This window comes from Chiloscyllium punctatum, chromosome 17, assembly GCF_047496795.1.
Source record: "Chiloscyllium punctatum isolate Juve2018m chromosome 17, sChiPun1.3, whole genome shotgun sequence".
NCBI lineage: Eukaryota > Metazoa > Chordata > Chondrichthyes > Orectolobiformes > Hemiscylliidae > Chiloscyllium > Chiloscyllium punctatum.
In genome coordinates this window covers 31933707-31953650 of record NC_092755.1, presented here as the reverse complement: position 1 = coordinate 31953650, position 19944 = coordinate 31933707, and the positions used below count along the sequence as shown (strand labels likewise).

Sequence of the window (19944 nt, the reverse complement as noted above, 5' to 3'; positions counted from 1 at the left end):
CTTGATCGCCTGACTGGGTGGATGTGTCGGCAGCAAAACAACCAGTCTCAGTTGTTTTGGCCAACAAATGCAAAACATTGTGCAGTATTCGGCAGACCTGGCACAGTCTCGGAGGAGAACCAGAGTTCAGGCTTCAATTCGTTCGTGTTATTTTCCTGGATCTCTGTTAATACTCGTCACACGACTTCCAGAGGCAATTCGTTCGCTTGCTCACCTCTCATGCATCGACACTGGAGTTATCATATCACCAGCAATACCATAGAGCCATTAATAAAAGCAAATTACTGCGGATGCTGGAATCTGAAACCAAAAGAGAAAATGCTGGAAAATCTCAGCAGGTCTGGCACCATCTGCAAGGAGAGAAAAGAGCTGACGTTTCGAGTCTAACGGATTTAAGGTAAAGATAAAAACAAAGGGGGAGTATTATGGAGCTGTTTCTACCACGCTGAGAGGAGGTGAGTCAAGGCTCCAGATGCAAAGGTGATAATGACAGTGCATGGAGAGATTAAAGGGAGATTAAGAGGCGTGAATGACCCAGGCTGAAGCCAGCGCTATGTGACAAAATAAGTGAGGGATGGGTGAAGCAGAGACAAAATGGAAAACAGGGGAGAAGGGTAGCAAAGCGGGAAGAGGAGAGGAAAAAGGTATTGAGAGAGTGGGGAGCGAGAGAAAGAGAGACAGTCAAGAAATAAGAGATACACAACAGTGGCAAAAAAACACAACTAAAAAAGATAAATAAAATAATTGAAATAAAATTACCTGAAGTTATTTGAATTCAACAACTTCAGACAATTTTACTTCGTTTTTTTATTTATCTTTTTTATCATTTCACCTGCACTATCATAGAGCCATTAGATGTGGACAGCACTGAAAACACAGTCTTCGGTCGCACTCGTCCATTCCGAACAGATATCCTCAACTCATCCAGTCGCGATTGCATGCACTTGACCCATTTCTCTCTCAACCCTTCCTATTCAAGTACACGTCCAGATTCCTTAACAGTATTGGAATTATACCATCCATCACCAGCTCGACTGGTAACTTATTCCAGAAACGCACCACCCTCTGCGTGCAGCCGTTGCCCCTCACTGCCTTTCGAATTCTCACCCTCCCACACCAGATTTATACCCTCTAGCTCTGAACTGCCCCACCTGAGCGAAAGGAACTTGTCTATTTACCCGATTCATTCCCCTCATGATTGAAAAACCTCCGTAAGATCAGCTCCCAGCCTCTGACGCGCCAGGCGAAATCGTGAGCGAGTGTTCAGCCTGTAAACGTTTGCACCTTTTCCATTTTCAAATGTAGATGGTAGCATGCTGTCTGAAGCAGTCGTTTTAGCAGCTGACCTGTGGCTGACAAACTCTGCAGGAAGGCCTGATAACTTGCTGTCAAACGAAGATTGCATAAGCAACATGAGTCATTGAGCAAAACGTGCAGTTGACTTCTGAGCTGTTGCTGACACCAAAGCAACTGCGTCGTTTGGAAGCAGAAAGAACCTCACTGATAGATTACAATTCCAATGCCTTTCGCATAAGGTGCGTAGTAGTTAATCAGCAGCACATAACCCTGACTCCAAAGGTCTGTGAGTATCCAGAAGAACAGTGAGCGATCGGTGAAGGTACGGTTCTCCAGACGAAATTTGTCAACGTGAGAAGCTGCAGCTGAGCTGGTGACGTTGCGATTGAAATTGCATGCGTCGGGACATTGTGCTTCATTTTAGATATCAGAGCAAATGTTTAACTCGAGTATGCGCGTTCGGAAAAGTAAATGTTTTTTTTTTGTTGAAAAGCTTTGCAACGAAAGGAAATACTTCAGACTATCGTGCGATCGATGAGAAGCAGAAAATGCAGAGCAGCCGTGGTTGTGGGCACCGGCAATATAGGCATTTGCTCTCGCTGAGCTGCCAGCGTTGGTCGGTTAGCTCAGCTGGTTAGAGCGTGGTGCTAATAACGCCAAGGTCGTGGGTTCGATCCCCACACTGACCACATGCAGCGCTTGTGTGGTTGCTGTGTTTCCAAACGACGTGCTCCACCAAGCCGGAAGCGCCACCTTCGCAATAAAACATTTGACAGGGATAGACGCACGACTTGATCGCCTGACTGGGTGGATGTGTCGGCCGCAAAACAACCAGTCTCAGTTGTTTTGGCCAACAAATGCAAAACATTGTGCAGTATTAGGCAGACCTGGCACAGTCTCGGAGGAGAACCAGAGTTCAGGCTTCAATTCGTTCGTGTTATTTTCCTGGATCTCTGTTAATACTCGTCACACGACTTCCAGAGGCAATTCGTTCGCTTGCTCACCTCTCATGCATCGACACTGGAGTTATCATATCACCAGCAATACCATAGAGCCATTAATAAAAGCAAATTACTGCGGATGCTGGAATCTGAAACCAAAAGAGAAAATGCTGGAAAATCTCAGCAGGTCTGGCACCATCTGCAAGGAGAGAAAAGAGCTGACGTTTCGAGTCTAACGGATTTAAGGTAAAGATAAAAACAAAGGGGGAGTATTATGGAGCTGTTTCTACCACGCTGAGAGGAGGTGAGTCAAGGCTCCAGATGCAAAGGTGATAATGACAGTGCATGGAGAGATTAAAGGGAGATTAAGAGGCGTGAATGACCCAGGCTGAAGCCAGCGCTATGTGACAAAATAAGTGAGGGATGGGTGAAGCAGAGACAAAATGGAAAACAGGGGAGAAGGGTAGCAAAGCGGGAAGAGGAGAGGAAAAAGGTATTGAGAGAGTGGGGAGCGAGAGAAAGAGAGACAGTCAAGAAATAAGAGATACACAACAGTGGCAAAAAAACACAACTAAAAAAGATAAATAAAATAATTGAAATAAAATTACCTGAAGTTATTTGAATTCAACAACTTCAGACAATTTTACTTCGTTTTTTTATTTATCTTTTTTATCATTTCACCTGCACTATCATAGAGCCATTAGATGTGGACAGCACTGAAAACACAGTCTTCGGTCGCACTCGTCCATTCCGAACAGATATCCTCAACTCATCCAGTCGCGATTGCATGCACTTGACCCATTTCTCTCTCAACCCTTCCTATTCAAGTACACGTCCAGATTCCTTAACAGTATTGGAATTATACCATCCATCACCAGCTCGACTGGTAACTTATTCCAGAAACGCACCACCCTCTGCGTGCAGCCGTTGCCCCTCACTGCCTTTCGAATTCTCACCCTCCCACACCAGATTTATACCCTCTAGTTCTGAACTGCCCCACCTGAGCGAAAGGAACTTGTCTATTTACCCGATTCATTCCCCTCATGATTGAAAAACCTCCGTAAGATCAGCTCCCAGCCTCTGACGCGCCAGGCGAAATCGTGAGCGAGTGTTCAGCCTGTAAACGTTTGCACCTTTTCCATTTTCAAATGTAGATGGTAGCATGCTGTCTGAAGCAGTCGTTTTAGCAGCTGACCTGTGGCTGACAAACTCTGCAGGAAGGCCTGATAACTTGCTGTCAAACGAAGATTGCATAAGCAACATGAGTCATTGAGCAAAACGTGCAGTTGACTTCTGAGCTGTTGCTGACACCAAAGCAACTGCGTCGTTTGGAAGCAGAAAGAACCTCACTGATAGATTACAATTCCAATGCCTTTCGCATAAGGTGCGTAGTAGTTAATCAGCAGCACATAACCCTGACTCCAAAGGTCTGTGAGTATCCAGAAGAACAGTGAGCGATCGGTGAAGGTACGGTTCTCCAGACGAAATTTGTCAACGTGAGAAGCTGCAGCTGAGCTGGTGGCGTTGCGATTGAAATTGCATGCGTCGGGACATTGTGCTTCATTTTAGATATCAGAGCAAATGTTTAACTCGAGTATGCGCGTTCGGAAAAGTAAATGTTTTTTTTTGTTGAAAAGCTTTGCAACGAAAGGAAATACTTCAGACTATCGTGCGATCGATGAGAAGCAGAAAATGCAGAGCAGCCGTGGTTGTGGGCACCGGCAATATAGGCATTTGCTCTCGCTGAGCTGCAAGCGTTGGTCGGTTAGCTCAGCTGGTTAGAGCGTGGTGCTAATAACGCCAAGGTCGTGGTTTCGATCCCCACACTGACCACATGCAGCGCTTGTGTGGTTGCTGTGTTTCCAAACGACGTGCTCCACCAAGCCGGAAGCGCCACCTTCGCAATAAAACATTTGGCACGGATAGAGGCACGACTTGATCGCCTGACTGGGTGGATGTGTCGGCCGCAAAACAACCAGTCTCAGTTGTTTTGGCCAACAAATGCAAAACATTGTGCAGTATTAGGCAGACCTGGCACAGTCTCGGAGGAGAACCAGAGTTCAGGCTTCAATTCGTTCGTGTTATTTTCCTGGATCTCTGTTAATACTCGTCACACGACTTCCAGAGGCAATTCGTTCGCTTGCTCACCTCTCATGCATCGACACTGGAGTTATCATATCACCAGCAATACCATAGAGCCATTAATAAAAGCAAATTACTGCGGATGCTGGAATCTGAAACCAAAAGAGAAAATGCTGGAAAATCTCAGCAGGTCTGGCACCATCTGCAAGGAGAGAAAAGAGCTGACGTTTCGAGTCTAACGGATTTAAGGTAAAGATAAAAACAAAGGGGGAGTATTATGGAGCTGTTTCTACCACGCTGAGAGGAGGTGAGTCAAGGCTCCAGATGCAAAGGTGATAATGACAGTGCATGGAGAGATTAAAGGGAGATTAAGAGGCGTGAATGACCCAGGCTGAAGCCAGCGCTATGTGACAAAATAAGTGAGGGATGGGTGAAGCAGAGACAAAATGGAAAACAGGGGAGAAGGGTAGCAAAGCGGGAAGAGGAGAGGAAAAAGGTATTGAGAGAGTGGGGAGCGAGAGAAAGAGAGACAGTCAAGAAATAAGAGATACACAACAGTGGCAAAAAAACACAACTAAAAAAGATAAATAAAATAATTGAAATAAAATTACCTGAAGTTATTTGAATTCAACAACTTCAGACAATTTTACTTCGTTTTTTTATTTATCTTTTTTATCATTTCACCTGCACTATCATAGAGCCATTAGATGTGGACAGCACTGAAAACACAGTCTTCGGTCGCACTCGTCCATTCCGAACAGATATCCTCAACTCATCCAGTCGCGATTGCATGCACTTGACCCATTTCTCTCTCAACCCTTCCTATTCAAGTACACGTCCAGATTCCTAAACAGTATTGGAATTATACCATCCATCACCAGCTCGACTGGTAACTTATTCCAGAAACGCACCACCCTCTGCGTGCAGCCGTTGCCCCTCACTGCCTTTCGAATTCTCACCCTCCCACACCAGATTTATACCCTCTAGTTCTGAACTGCCCCACCTGAGCGAAAGGAACTTGTCTATTTACCCGATTCATTCCCCTCATGATTGAAAAACCTCCGTAAGATCAGCTCCCAGCCTCTGACGCGCCAGGCGAAATCGTGAGCGAGTGTTCAGCCTGTAAACGTTTGCACCTTTTCCATTTTCAAATGTAGATGGTAGCATGCTGTCTGAAGCAGTCGTTTTAGCAGCTGACCTGTGGCTGACAAACTCTGCAGGAAGGCCTGATAACTTGCTGTCAAACGAAGATTGCATAAGCAACATGAGTCATTGAGCAAAACGTGCAGTTGACTTCTGAGCTGTTGCTGACACCAAAGCAACTGCGTCGTTTGGAAGCAGAAAGAACCTCACTGATAGATTACAATTCCAATGCCTTTCGCATAAGGTGCGTAGTAGTTAATCAGCAGCACATAACCCTGACTCCAAAGGTCTGTGAGTATCCAGAAGAACAGTGAGCGATCGGTGAAGGTACGGTTCTCCAGACGAAATTTGTCAACGTGAGAAGCTGCAGCTGAGCTGGTGGCGTTGCGATTGAAATTGCATGCGTCGGGACATTGTGCTTCATTTTAGATATCAGAGCAAATGTTTAACTCGAGTATGCGCGTTCGGAAAAGTAAATGTTTTTTTTGTTGAAAAGCTTTGCAACGAAAGGAAATACTTCAGACTATCGTGCGATCGATGAGAAGCAGAAAATGCAGAGCAGCCGTGGTTGTGGGCACCGGCAATATAGGCATTTGCTCTCGCTGAGCTGCAAGCGTTGGTCGGTTAGCTCAGCTGGTTAGAGCGTGGTGCTAATAACGCCAAGGTCGTGGTTTCGATCCCCACACTGACCACATGCAGCGCTTGTGTGGTTGCTGTGTTTCCAAACGACGTGCTCCACCAAGCCGGAAGCGCCACCTTCGCAATAAAACATTTGGCACGGATAGAGGCACGACTTGATCGCCTGACTGGGTGGATGTGTCGGCCGCAAAACAACCAGTCTCAGTTGTTTTGGCCAACAAATGCAAAACATTGTGCAGTATTAGGCAGACCTGGCACAGTCTCGGAGGAGAACCAGAGTTCAGGCTTCAATTCGTTCGTGTTATTTTCCTGGATCTCTGTTAATACTCGTCACACGACTTCCAGAGGCAATTCGTTCGCTTGCTCACCTCTCATGCATCGACACTGGAGTTATCATATCACCAGCAATACCATAGAGCCATTAATAAAAGCAAATTACTGCGGATGCTGGAATCTGAAACCAAAAGAGAAAATGCTGGAAAATCTCAGCAGGTCTGGCACCATCTGCAAGGAGAGAAAAGAGCTGACGTTTCGAGTCTAACGGATTTAAGGTAAAGATAAAAACAAAGGGGGAGTATTATGGAGCTGTTTCTACCACGCTGAGAGGAGGTGAGTCAAGGCTCCAGATGCAAAGGTGATAATGACAGTGCATGGAGAGATTAAAGGGAGATTAAGAGGCGTGAATGACCCAGGCTGAAGCCAGCGCTATGTGACAAAATAAGTGAGGGATGGGTGAAGCAGAGACAAAATGGAAAACAGGGGAGAAGGGTAGCAAAGCGGGAAGAGGAGAGGAAAAAGGTATTGAGAGAGTGGGGAGCGAGAGAAAGAGAGACAGTCAAGAAATAAGAGATACACAACAGTGGCAAAAAAACACAACTAAAAAAGATAAATAAAATAATTGAAATAAAATTACCTGAAGTTATTTGAATTCAACAACTTCAGACAATTTTACTTCGTTTTTTTATTTATCTTTTTTATCATTTCACCTGCACTATCATAGAGCCATTAGATGTGGACAGCACTGAAAACACAGTCTTCGGTCGCACTCGTCCATTCCGAACAGATATCCTCAACTCATCCAGTCGCGATTGCATGCACTTGACCCATTTCTCTCTCAACCCTTCCTATTCAAGTACACGTCCAGATTCCTAAACAGTATTGGAATTATACCATCCATCACCAGCTCGACTGGTAACTTATTCCAGAAACGCACCACCCTCTGCGTGCAGCCGTTGCCCCTCACTGCCTTTCGAATTCTCACCCTCCCACACCAGATTTATACCCTCTAGTTCTGAACTGCCCCACCTGAGCGAAAGGAACTTGTCTATTTACCCGATTCATTCCCCTCATGATTGAAAAACCTCCGTAAGATCAGCTCCCAGCCTCTGACGCGCCAGGCGAAATCGTGAGCGAGTGTTCAGCCTGTAAACGTTTGCACCTTTTCCATTTTCAAATGTAGATGGTAGCATGCTGTCTGAAGCAGTCGTTTTAGCAGCTGACCTGTGGCTGACAAACTCTGCAGGAAGGCCTGATAACTTGCTGTCAAACGAAGATTGCATAAGCAACATGAGTCATTGAGCAAAACGTGCAGTTGACTTCTGAGCTGTTGCTGACACCAAAGCAACTGCGTCGTTTGGAAGCAGAAAGAACCTCACTGATAGATTACAATTCCAATGCCTTTCGCATAAGGTGCGTAGTAGTTAATCAGCAGCACATAACCCTGACTCCAAAGGTCTGTGAGTATCCAGAAGAACAGTGAGCGATCGGTGAAGGTACGGTTCTCCAGACGAAATTTGTCAACGTGAGAAGCTGCAGCTGAGCTGGTGGCGTTGCGATTGAAATTGCATGCGTCGGGACATTGTGCTTCATTTTAGATATCAGAGCAAATGTTTAACTCGAGTATGCGCGTTCGGAAAAGTAAATGTTTTTTTTTGTTGAAAAGCTTTGCAACGAAAGGAAATACTTCAGACTATCGTGCGATCGATGAGAAGCAGAAAATGCAGAGCAGCCGTGGTTGTGGGCACCGGCAATATAGGCATTTGCTCTCGCTGAGCTGCAAGCGTTGGTCGGTTAGCTCAGCTGGTTAGAGCGTGGTGCTAATAACGCCAAGGTCGTGGTTTCGATCCCCACACTGACCACATGCAGCGCTTGTGTGGTTGCTGTGTTTCCAAACGACGTGCTCCACCAAGCCGGAAGCGCCACCTTCGCAATAAAACATTTGACACGGATAGAGGCACGACTTGATCGCCTGACTGGGTGGATGTGTCGGCCGCGAAACAACCAGTCTCAGTTGTTTTCGCCAACAAATGCAAAACATTGTGCAGTATTAGGCAGACCTGGCACAGTCTCGGAGGAGAACCAGAGTTCAGGCTTCAATTCGTTCGTGTTATTTTCCTGGATCTCTGTTAATACTCGTCACACGACTTCCAGAGGCAATTCGTTCGCTTGCTCACCTCTCATGCATCGACACTGGAGTTATCATATCACCGGCAATACCATAGAGCCATTAATAAAAGCAAATTACTGCGGATGCTGGAATCTGAAACCAAAAGAGAAAATGCTGGAAAATCTCAGCAGGTCTGGCACCATCTGCAAGGAGAGAAAAGAGCTGACGTTTCGAGTCTAACGGATTTAAGGTAAAGATAAAAACAAAGGGGGAGTATTATGGAGCTGTTTCTACCACGCTGAGAGGAGGTGAGTCAAGGCTCCAGATGCAAAGGTGATAATGACAGTGCATGGAGAGATTAAAGGGAGATTAAGAGGCGTGAATGACCCAGGCTGAAGCCAGCGCTATGTGACAAAATAAGTGAGGGATGGGTGAAGCAGAGACAAAATGGAAAACAGGGGAGAAGGGTAGCAAAGCGGGAAGAGGAGAGGAAAAAGGTATTGAGAGAGTGGGGAGCGAGAGAAAGAGAGACAGTCAAGAAATAAGAGATACACAACAGTGGCAAAAAAACACAACTAAAAAAGATAAATAAAATAATTGAAATAAAATTACCTGAAGTTATTTGAATTCAACAACTTCAGACAATTTTACTTCGTTTTTTTATTTATCTTTTTTATCATTTCACCTGCACTATCATAGAGCCATTAGATGTGGACAGCACTGAAAACACAGTCTTCGGTCGCACTCGTCCATTCCGAACAGATATCCTCAACTCATCCAGTCGCGATTGCATGCACTTGACCCATTTCTCTCTCAACCCTTCCTATTCAAGTACACGTCCAGATTCCTTAACAGTATTGGAATTATAACATCCATCACCAGCTCGACTGGTAACTTATTCCAGAAACGCACCACCCTCTGCGTGCAGCCGTTGCCCCTCACTGCCTTTCGAATTCTCACCCTCCCACACCAGATTTATACCCTCTAGCTCTGAACTGCCCCACCTGAGCGAAAGGAACTTGTCTATTTACCCGATTCATTCCCCTCATGATTGAAAAACCTCCGTAAGATCAGCTCCCAGCCTCTGACGCGCCAGGCGAAATCGTGAGCGAGTGTTCAGCCTGTAAACGTTTGCACCTTTTCCATTTTCAAATGTAGATGGTAGCATGCTGTCTGAAGCAGTCGTTTTAGCAGCTGACCTGTGGCTGACAAACTCTGCAGGAAGGCCTGATAACTTGCTGTCAAACGAAGATTGCATAAGCAACATGAGTCATTGAGCAAAACGTGCAGTTGACTTCTGAGCTGTTGCTGACACCAAAGCAACTGCGTCGTTTGGAAGCAGAAAGAACCTCACTGATAGATTACAATTCCAATGCCTTTCGCATAAGGTGCGTAGTAGTTAATCAGCAGCACATAACCCTGACTCCAAAGGTCTGTGAGTATCCAGAAGAACAGTGAGCGATCGGTGAAGGTACGGTTCTCCAGACGAAATTTGTCAACGTGAGAAGCTGCAGCTGAGCTGGTGACGTTGCGATTGAAATTGCATGCGTCGGGACATTGTGCTTCATTTTAGATATCAGAGCAAATGTTTAACTCGAGTATGCGCGTTCGGAAAAGTAAATGTTTTTTTTTTGTTGAAAAGCTTTGCAACGAAAGGAAATACTTCAGACTATCGTGCGATCGATGAGAAGCAGAAAATGCAGAGCAGCCGTGGTTGTGGGCACCGGCAATATAGGCATTTGCTCTCGCTGAGCTGCCAGCGTTGGTCGGTTAGCTCAGCTGGTTAGAGCGTGGTGCTAATAACGCCAAGGTCGTGGGTTCGATCCCCACACTGACCACATGCAGCGCTTGTGTGGTTGCTGTGTTTCCAAACGACGTGCTCCACCAAGCCGGAAGCGCCACCTTCGCAATAAAACGTTTGACACGGATAGAGGCACGACTTGATCGCCTGACTGGGTGGATGTGTCGGCCGCAAAACAACCAGTCTCAGTTGTTTTGGCCAACAAATGCAAAACATTGTGCAGTATTAGGCAGACCTGGCACAGTCTCGGAGGAGAACCAGAGTTCAGGCTTCAATTCGTTCGTGTTATTTTCCTGGATCTCTGTTAATACTCGTCACACGACTTCCAGAGGCAATTCGTTCGCTTGCTCACCTCTCATGCATCGACACTGGAGTTATCATATCACCAGCAATACCATAGAGCCATTAATAAAAGCAAATTACTGCGGATGCTGGAATCTGAAACCAAAAGAGAAAATGCTGGAAAATCTCAGCAGGTCTGGCACCATCTGCAAGGAGAGAAAAGAGCTGACGTTTCGAGTCTAACGGATTTAAGGTAAAGATAAAAACAAAGGGGGAGTATTATGGAGCTGTTTCTACCACGCTGAGAGGAGGTGAGTCAAGGCTCCAGATGCAAAGGTGATAATGACAGTGCATGGAGAGATTAAAGGGAGATTAAGAGGCGTGAATGACCCAGGCTGAAGCCAGCGCTATGTGACAAAATAAGTGAGGGATGGGTGAAGCAGAGACAAAATGGAAAACAGGGGAGAAGGGTAGCAAAGCGGGAAGAGGAGAGGAAAAAGGTATTGAGAGAGTGGGGAGCGAGAGAAAGAGAGACAGTCAAGAAATAAGAGATACACAACAGTGGCAAAAAAACACAACTAAAAAAGATAAATAAAATAATTGAAATAAAATTACCTGAAGTTATTTGAATTCAACAACTTCAGACAATTTTACTTCGTTTTTTTATTTATCTTTTTTATCATTTCACCTGCACTATCATAGAGCCATTAGATGTGGACAGCACTGAAAACACAGTCTTCGGTCGCACTCGTCCATTCCGAACAGATATCCTCAACTCATCCAGTCGCGATTGCATGCACTTGACCCATTTCTCTCTCAACCCTTCCTATTCAAGTACACGTCCAGATTCCTTAACAGTATTGGAATTATACCATCCATCACCAGCTCGACTGGTAACTTATTCCAGAAACGCACCACCCTCTGCGTGCAGCCGTTGCCCCTCACTGCCTTTCGAATTCTCACCCTCCCACACCAGATTTATACCCTCTAGTTCTGAACTGCCCCACCTGAGCGAAAGGAACTTGTCTATTTACCCGATTCATTCCCCTCATGATTGAAAAACCTCCGTAAGATCAGCTCCCAGCCTCTGACGCGCCAGGCGAAATCGTGAGCGAGTGTTCAGCCTGTAAACGTTTGCACCTTTTCCATTTTCAAATGTAGATGGTAGCATGCTGTCTGAAGCAGTCGTTTTAGCAGCTGACCTGTGGCTGACAAACTCTGCAGGAAGGCCTGATAACTTGCTGTCAAACGAAGATTGCATAAGCAACATGAGTCATTGAGCAAAACGTGCAGTTGACTTCTGAGCTGTTGCTGACACCAAAGCAACTGCGTCGTTTGGAAGCAGAAAGAACCTCACTGATAGATTACAATTCCAATGCCTTTCGCATAAGGTGCGTAGTAGTTAATCAGCAGCACATAACCCTGACTCCAAAGGTCTGTGAGTATCCAGAAGAACAGTGAGCGATCGGTGAAGGTACGGTTCTCCAGACGAAATTTGTCAACGTGAGAAGCTGCAGCTGAGCTGGTGGCGTTGCGATTGAAATTGCATGCGTCGGGACATTGTGCTTCATTTTAGATATCAGAGCAAATGTTTAACTCGAGTATGCGCGTTCGGAAAAGTAAATGTTTTTTTTTGTTGAAAAGCTTTGCAACGAAAGGAAATACTTCAGACTATCGTGCGATCGATGAGAAGCAGAAAATGCAGAGCAGCCGTGGTTGTGGGCACCGGCAATATAGGCATTTGCTCTCGCTGAGCTGCAAGCGTTGGTCGGTTAGCTCAGCTGGTTAGAGCGTGGTGCTAATAACGCCAAGGTCGTGGTTTCGATCCCCACACTGACCACATGCAGCGCTTGTGTGGTTGCTGTGTTCCCAAACGACGTGCTCCACCAAGCCGGAAGCGCCACCTTCGCAATAAAACATTTGACACAGATAGAGGCACGACTTGATCGCCTGACTGGGTGGATGTGTCGGCCGCAAAACAACCAGTCTCAGTTGTTTTGGCCAACAAATGCAAAACATTGTGCAGTATTAGGCAGACCTGGCACAGTCTCGGAGGAGAACCAGAGTTCAGGCTTCAATTCGTTCGTGTTATTTTCCTGGATCTCTGTTAATACTCGTCACACGACTTCCAGAGGCAATTCGTTCGCTTGCTCACCTCTCATGCATCGACACTGGAGTTATCATATCACCAGCAATACCATAGAGCCATTAATAAAAGCAAATTACTGCGGATGCTGGAATCTGAAACCAAAAGAGAAAATGCTGGAAAATCTCAGCAGGTCTGGCACCATCTGCAAGGAGAGAAAAGAGCTGACGTTTCGAGTCTAACGGATTTAAGGTAAAGATAAAAACAAAGGGGGAGTATTATGGAGCTGTTTCTACCACGCTGAGAGGAGGTGAGTCAAGGCTCCAGATGCAAAGGTGATAATGACAGTGCATGGAGAGATTAAAGGGAGATTAAGAGGCGTGAATGACCCAGGCTGAAGCCAGCGCTATGTGACAAAATAAGTGAGGGATGGGTGAAGCAGAGACAAAATGGAAAACAGGGGAGAAGGGTAGCAAAGCGGGAAGAGGAGAGGAAAAAGGTATTGAGAGAGTGGGGAGCGAGAGAAAGAGAGACAGTCAAGAAATAAGAGGTACAGAAAAGTGGCAAAAAAACACAACTAAAAAAGATAAATAAAATAATTGAAATAAAATTACCTGAAGTTATTTGAATTCAACAACTTCAGACAATTTTACTTCGTTTTTTAATTTATCTTTTTTATCATTTCACCTGCACTATCATAGAGCCATTAGATGTGGACAGCACTGAAAACACAGTCTTCGGTCGCACTCGTCCATTCCGAACAGATATCCTCAACTCATCCAGTCGCGATTGCATGCACTTGACCCATTTCTCTCTCAACCCTTCCTATTCAAGTACACGTCCAGATTCCTTAACAGTATTGGAATTATACCATCCATCACCAGCTCGACTGGTAACTTATTCCAGAAACGCACCACCCTCTGCGTGCAGCCGTTGCCCCTCACTGCCTTTCGAATTCTCACCCTCCCACACCAGATTTATACCCTCTAGCTCTGAACTGCCCCACCTGAGCGAAAGGAACTTGTCTATTTACCCGATTCATTCCCCTCATGATTGAAAAACCTCCGTAAGATCAGCTCCCAGCCTCTGACGCGCCAGGCGAAATCGTGAGCGAGTGTTCAGCCTGTAAACGTTTGCACCTTTTCCATTTTCAAATGTAGATGGTAGCATGCTGTCTGAAGCAGTCGTTTTAGCAGCTGACCTGTGGCTGACAAACTCTGCAGGAAGGCCTGATAACTTGCTGTCAAACGAAGATTGCATAAGCAACATGAGTCATTGAGCAAAACGTGCAGTTGACTTCTGAGCTGTTGCTGACACCAAAGCAACTGCGTCGTTTGGAAGCAGAAAGAACCTCACTGATAGATTACAATTCCAATGCCTTTCGCATAAGGTGCGTAGTAGTTAATCAGCAGCACATAACCCTGACTCCAAAGGTCTGTGAGTATCCAGAAGAACAGTGAGCGATCGGTGAAGGTACGGTTCTCCAGACGAAATTTGTCAACGTGAGAAGCTGCAGCTGAGCTGGTGACGTTGCGATTGAAATTGCATGCGTCGGGACATTGTGCTTCATTTTAGATATCAGAGCAAATGTTTAACTCGAGTATGCGCGTTCGGAAAAGTAAATGTTTTTTTTTTGTTGAAAAGCTTTGCAACGAAAGGAAATACTTCAGACTATCGTGCGATCGATGAGAAGCAGAAAATGCAGAGCAGCCGTGGTTGTGGGCACCGGCAATATAGGCATTTGCTCTCGCTGAGCTGCCAGCGTTGGTCGGTTAGCTCAGCTGGTTAGAGCGTGGTGCTAATAACGCCAAGGTCGTGGGTTCGATCCCCACACTGACCACATGCAGCGCTTGTGTGGTTGCTGTGTTTCCAAACGACGTGCTCCACCAAGCCGGAAGCGCCACCTTCGCAATAAAACATTTGACAGGGATAGAGGCGCGACTTGATCGCCTGACTGGGTGGATGTGTCGGCCGCAAAACAACCAGTCTCAGTTGTTTTGGCCAACAAATGCAAAACATTGTGCAGTATTAGGCAGACCTGGCACAGTCTCGGAGGAGAACCAGAGTTCAGGCTTCAATTCGTTCGTGTTATTTTCCTGGATCTCTGTTAATACTCGTCACACGACTTCCAGAGGCAATTCGTTCGCTTGCTCACCTCTCATGCATCGACACTGGAGTTATCATATCACCAGCAATACCATAGAGCCATTAATAAAAGCAAATTACTGCGGATGCTGGAATCTGAAACCAAAAGAGAAAATGCTGGAAAATCTCAGCAGGTCTGGCACCATCTGCAAGGAGAGAAAAGAGCTGACGTTTCGAGTCTAACGGATTTAAGGTAAAGATAAAAACAAAGGGGGAGTATTATGGAGCTGTTTCTACCACGCTGAGAGGAGGTGAGTCAAGGCTCCAGATGCAAAGGTGATAATGACAGTGCATGGAGAGATTAAAGGGAGATTAAGAGGCGTGAATGACCCAGGCTGAAGCCAGCGCTATGTGACAAAATAAGTGAGGGATGGGTGAAGCAGAGACAAAATGGAAAACAGGGGAGAAGGGTAGCAAAGCGGGAAGAGGAGAGGAAAAAGGTATTGAGAGAGTGGGGAGCGAGAGAAAGAGAGACAGTCAAGAAATAAGAGATACACAACAGTGGCAAAAAAACACAACTAAAAAAGATAAATAAAATAATTGAAATAAAATTACCTGAAGTTATTTGAATTCAACAACTTCAGACAATTTTACTTCGTTTTTTTATTTATCTTTTTTATCATTTCACCTGCACTATCATAGAGCCATTAGATGTGGACAGCACTGAAAACACAGTCTTCGGTCGCACTCGTCCATTCCGAACAGATATCCTCAACTCATCCAGTCGCGATTGCATGCACTTGACCCATTTCTCTCTCAACCCTTCCTATTCAAGTACACGTCCAGATTCCTTAACAGTATTGGAATTATACCATCCATCACCAGCTCGACTGGTAACTTATTCCAGAAACGCACCACCCTCTGCGTGCAGCCGTTGCCCCTCACTGCCTTTCGAATTCTCACCCTCCCACACCAGATTTATACCCTCTAGTTCTGAACTGCCCCACCTGAGCGAAAGGAACTTGTCTATTTACCCGATTCATTCCCCTCATGATTGAAAAACCTCCGTAAGATCAGCTCCCAGCCTCTGACGCGCCAGGCGAAATCGTGAGCGAGTGTTCAGCCTGTAAACGTTTGCACCTTTTCCATTTTCAAATGTAGATGGTAGCATGCTGTCTGAAGCAGTCGTTTTAGCAGCTGACCTGTGGCTGACAAACTCTGCAGGAAGGCCTGATAACTTGCTGTCAAACGAAGATTGCATAAGCAACATGAGTCATTGAGCAAAACGTGCAGTTGACTTCTGAGCTGTTGCTGACACCAAAGCAACTGCGTCGTTTGGAAGCAGAAAGAACCTCACTGATAGATTACAATTCCAATGCCTTTCGCATAAGGTGCGTAGTAGTTAATCAGCAGCACATAACCCTGACTCCAAAGGTCTGTGAGTATCCAGAAGAACAGTGAGCGATCGGTGAAGGTACGGTTCTCCAGACGAAATTTGTCAACGTGAGAAGCTGCAGCTGAGCTGGTGGCGTTGCGATTGAAATTGCATGCGTCGGGACATTGTGCTTCATTTTAGATATCAGAGCAAATGTTTAACTCGAGTATGCGCGTTCGGAAAAGTAAATGTTTTTTTTTGTTGAAAAGCTTTGCAACGAAAGGAAATACTTCAGACTATCGTGCGATCGATGAGAAGCAGAAAATGCAGAGCAGCCGTGGTTGTGGGCACCGGCAATATAGGCATTTGCTCTCGCTGAGCTGCAAGCGTTGGTCGGTTAGCTCAGCTGGTTAGAGCGTGGTGCTAATAACGCCAAGGTCGTGGTTTCGATCCCCACACTGACCACATGCAGCGCTTGTGTGGTTGCTGTGTTTCCAAACGACGTGCTCCACCAAGCCGGAAGCGCCACCTTCGCAATAAAACATTTGGCACGGATAGAGGCACGACTTGATCGCCTGACTGGGTGGATGTGTCGGCCGCAAAACAACCAGTCTCAGTTGTTTTGGCCAACAAATGCAAAACATTGTGCAGTATTAGGCAGACCTGGCACAGTCTCGGAGGAGAACCAGAGTTCAGGCTTCAATTCGTTCGTGTTATTTTCCTGGATCTCTGTTAATACTCGTCACACGACTTCCAGAGGCAATTCGTTCGCTTGCTCACCTCTCATGCATCGACACTGGAGTTATCATATCACCAGCAATACCATAGAGCCATTAATAAAAGCAAATTACTGCGGATGCTGGAATCTGAAACCAAAAGAGAAAATGCTGGAAAATCTCAGCAGGTCTGGCACCATCTGCAAGGAGAGAAAAGAGCTGACGTTTCGAGTCTAACGGATTTAAGGTAAAGATAAAAACAAAGGGGGAGTATTATGGAGCTGTTTCTACCACGCTGAGAGGAGGTGAGTCAAGGCTCCAGATGCAAAGGTGATAATGACAGTGCATGGAGAGATTAAAGGGAGATTAAGAGGCGTGAATGACCCAGGCTGAAGCCAGCGCTATGTGACAAAATAAGTGAGGGATGGGTGAAGCAGAGACAAAATGGAAAACAGGGGAGAAGGGTAGCAAAGCGGGAAGAGGAGAGGAAAAAGGTATTGAGAGAGTGGGGAGCGAGAGAAAGAGAGACAGTCAAGAAATAAGAGATACACAACAGTGGCAAAAAAACACAACTAAAAAAGATAAATAAAATAATTGAAATAAAATTACCTGAAGTTATTTGAATTCAACAACTTGAGACAATTTTACTTCGTTTTTTAATTTATCTTTTTTATCATTTCACCTGCACTATCATAGAGCCATTAGATGTGGACAGCACTGAAAACACAGTCTTCGGTCGCACTCGTCCATTCCGAACAGATATCCTCAACTCATCCAGTCGCGATTGCATGCACTTGACCCATTTCTCTCTCAACCCTTCCTATTCAAGTACACGTCCAGATTCCTTAACAGTATTGGAATTATAACATCCATCACCAGCTCGACTGGTAACTTATTCCAGAAACGCACCACCCTCTGCGTGCAGCCGTTGCCCCTCACTGCCTTTCGAATTCTCACCCTCCCACACCAGATTTATACCCTCTAGCTCTGAACTGCCCCACCTGAGCGAAAGGAACTTGTCTATTTACCCGATTCATTCCCCTCATGATTGAAAAACCTCCGTAAGATCAGCTCCCAGCCTCTGACGCGCCAGGCGAAATCGTGAGCGAGTGTTCAGCCTGTAAACGTTTGCACCTTTTCCATTTTCAAATGTAGATGGTAGCATGCTGTCTGAAGCAGTCGTTTTAGCAGCTGACCTGTGGCTGACAAACTCTGCAGGAAGGCCTGATAACTTGCTGTCAAACGAAGATTGCATAAGCAACATGAGTCATTGAGCAAAACGTGCAGTTGACTTCTGAGCTGTTGCTGACACCAAAGCAACTGCGTCGTTTGGAAGCAGAAAGAACCTCACTGATAGATTACAATTCCAATGCCTTTCGCATAAGGTGCGTAGTAGTTAATCAGCAGCACATAACCCTGACTCCAAAGGTCTGTGAGTATCCAGAAGAACAGTGAGCGATCGGTGAAGGTACGGTTCTCCAGACGAAATTTGTCAACGTGAGAAGCTGCAGCTGAGCTGGTGACGTTGCGATTGAAATTGCATGCGTCGGGACATTGTGCTTCATTTTAGATATCAGAGCAAATGTTTAACTCGAGTATGCGCGTTCGGAAAAGTAAATGTTTTTTTTTTGTTGAAAAGCTTTGCAACGAAAGGAAATACTTCAGACTATCGTGCGATCGATGAGAAGCAGAAAATGCAGAGCAGCCGTGGTTGTGGGCACCGGCAATATAGGCATTTGCTCTCGCTGAGCTGCCAGCGTTGGTCGGTTAGCTCAGCTGGTTAGAGCGTGGTGCTAATAACGCCAAGGTCGTGGGTTCGATCCCCACACTGACCACATGCCGCGCTTGTGTGGTTGCTGTGTTTCCAAACGACGTGCTCCACCAAGCCGGAAGCGCCACCTTCGCAATAAAACATTTGACACGGATAGAGGCACGACTTGATCGCCTGACTGGGTGGATGTGTCGGCCGCAAAACAACCAGTCTCAGTTGTTTTGGCCAACAAATGCAAAACATTGTGCAGTATTAGGCAGACCTGGCACAGTCTCGGAGGAGAACCAGAGTTCAGGCTTCAATTCGTTCGTGTTATTTTCCTGGATCTCTGTTAATACTCGTCACACGACTTCCAGAGGCAATTCGTTCGCTTGCTCACCTCTCATGCATCGACACTGGAGTTATCATATCACCAGCAATACCATAGAGCCATTAATAAAAGCAAATTACTGCGGATGCTGGAATCTGAAACCAAAAGAGAAAATGCTGGAAAATCTCAGCAGGTCTGGCACCATCTGCAAGGAGAGAAAAGAGCTGACGTTTCGAGTCTAACGGATTTAAGGTAAAGATAAAAACAAAGGGGGAGTATTATGGAGCTGTTTCTACCACGCTGAGAGGAGGTGAGTCAAGGCTCCAGATGCAAAGGTGATAATGACAGTGCATGGAGAGATTAAAGGGAGATTAAGAGGCGTGAATGACCCAGGCTGAAGCCAGCGCTATGTGACAAAATAAGTGAGGGATGGGTGAAGCAGAGACAAAATGGAAAACAGGGGAGAAGGGTAGCAAAGCGGGAAGAGGAGAGGAAAAAGGTATTGAGAGAGTGGGGAGCGAGAGAAAGAGAGACAGTCAAGAAATAAGAGATACACAACAGTGGCAAAAAAACACAACTAAAAAAGATAAATAAAATAATTGAAATAAAATTACCTGAAGTTATTTGAATTCAACAACTTCAGACAATTTTACTTCGTTTTTTTATTTATCTTTTTTATCATTTCACCTGCACTATCATAGAGCCATTAGATGTGGACAGCACTGAAAACACAGTCTTCGGTCGCACTCGTCCATTCCGAACAGATATCCTCAACTCATCCAGTCGCGATTGCATGCACTTGACCCATTTCTCTCTCAACCCTTCCTATTCAAGTACACGTCCAGATTCCTTAACAGTATTGGAATTATACCATCCATCACCAGCTCGACTGGTAACTTATTCCAGAAACGCACCACCCTCTGCGTGCAGCCGTTGCCCCTCACTGCCTTTCGAATTCTCACCCTCCCACACCAGATTTATACCCTCTAGTTCTGAACTGCCCCACCTGAGCGAAAGGAACTTGTCTATTT

General features: G+C 45.7%; 9 non-coding genes across 9 annotated transcripts; all 9 read left to right on the top strand.

The window, feature by feature from the left end:
• Window positions 1-1911: 1911 nt before the first annotated feature.
• trnai-aau (transfer RNA isoleucine (anticodon AAU)) lies at window positions 1912-1985 on the top strand. Its single transcript has one exon. It is a non-coding gene; the product is annotated as a tRNA-Ile (tRNA).
• A 2011-nt stretch (window positions 1986-3996) lies between these two features.
• trnai-aau (transfer RNA isoleucine (anticodon AAU)) lies at window positions 3997-4070 on the top strand. The gene has a single exon. It is a non-coding gene; the product is annotated as a tRNA-Ile (tRNA).
• Window positions 4071-6080: 2010 nt separating this feature from the next.
• trnai-aau (transfer RNA isoleucine (anticodon AAU)) lies at window positions 6081-6154 on the top strand. Its single transcript has one exon. It is a non-coding gene; the product is annotated as a tRNA-Ile (tRNA).
• Window positions 6155-8165: 2011 nt separating this feature from the next.
• On the top strand, window positions 8166-8239 carry trnai-aau (transfer RNA isoleucine (anticodon AAU)). The gene has a single exon. It is a non-coding gene; the product is annotated as a tRNA-Ile (tRNA).
• A 2012-nt stretch (window positions 8240-10251) lies between these two features.
• Window positions 10252-10325, top strand: trnai-aau (transfer RNA isoleucine (anticodon AAU)). Its single transcript has one exon. It is a non-coding gene; the product is annotated as a tRNA-Ile (tRNA).
• A 2011-nt stretch (window positions 10326-12336) lies between these two features.
• Window positions 12337-12410, top strand: trnai-aau (transfer RNA isoleucine (anticodon AAU)). Its single transcript has one exon. It is a non-coding gene; the product is annotated as a tRNA-Ile (tRNA).
• A 2012-nt stretch (window positions 12411-14422) lies between these two features.
• Window positions 14423-14496, top strand: trnai-aau (transfer RNA isoleucine (anticodon AAU)). Its single transcript has one exon. It is a non-coding gene; the product is annotated as a tRNA-Ile (tRNA).
• Window positions 14497-16507: 2011 nt separating this feature from the next.
• On the top strand, window positions 16508-16581 carry trnai-aau (transfer RNA isoleucine (anticodon AAU)). Its single transcript has one exon. It is a non-coding gene; the product is annotated as a tRNA-Ile (tRNA).
• Window positions 16582-18593: 2012 nt separating this feature from the next.
• Window positions 18594-18667, top strand: trnai-aau (transfer RNA isoleucine (anticodon AAU)). Its single transcript has one exon. It is a non-coding gene; the product is annotated as a tRNA-Ile (tRNA).
• Window positions 18668-19944: the final 1277 nt, after the last annotated feature.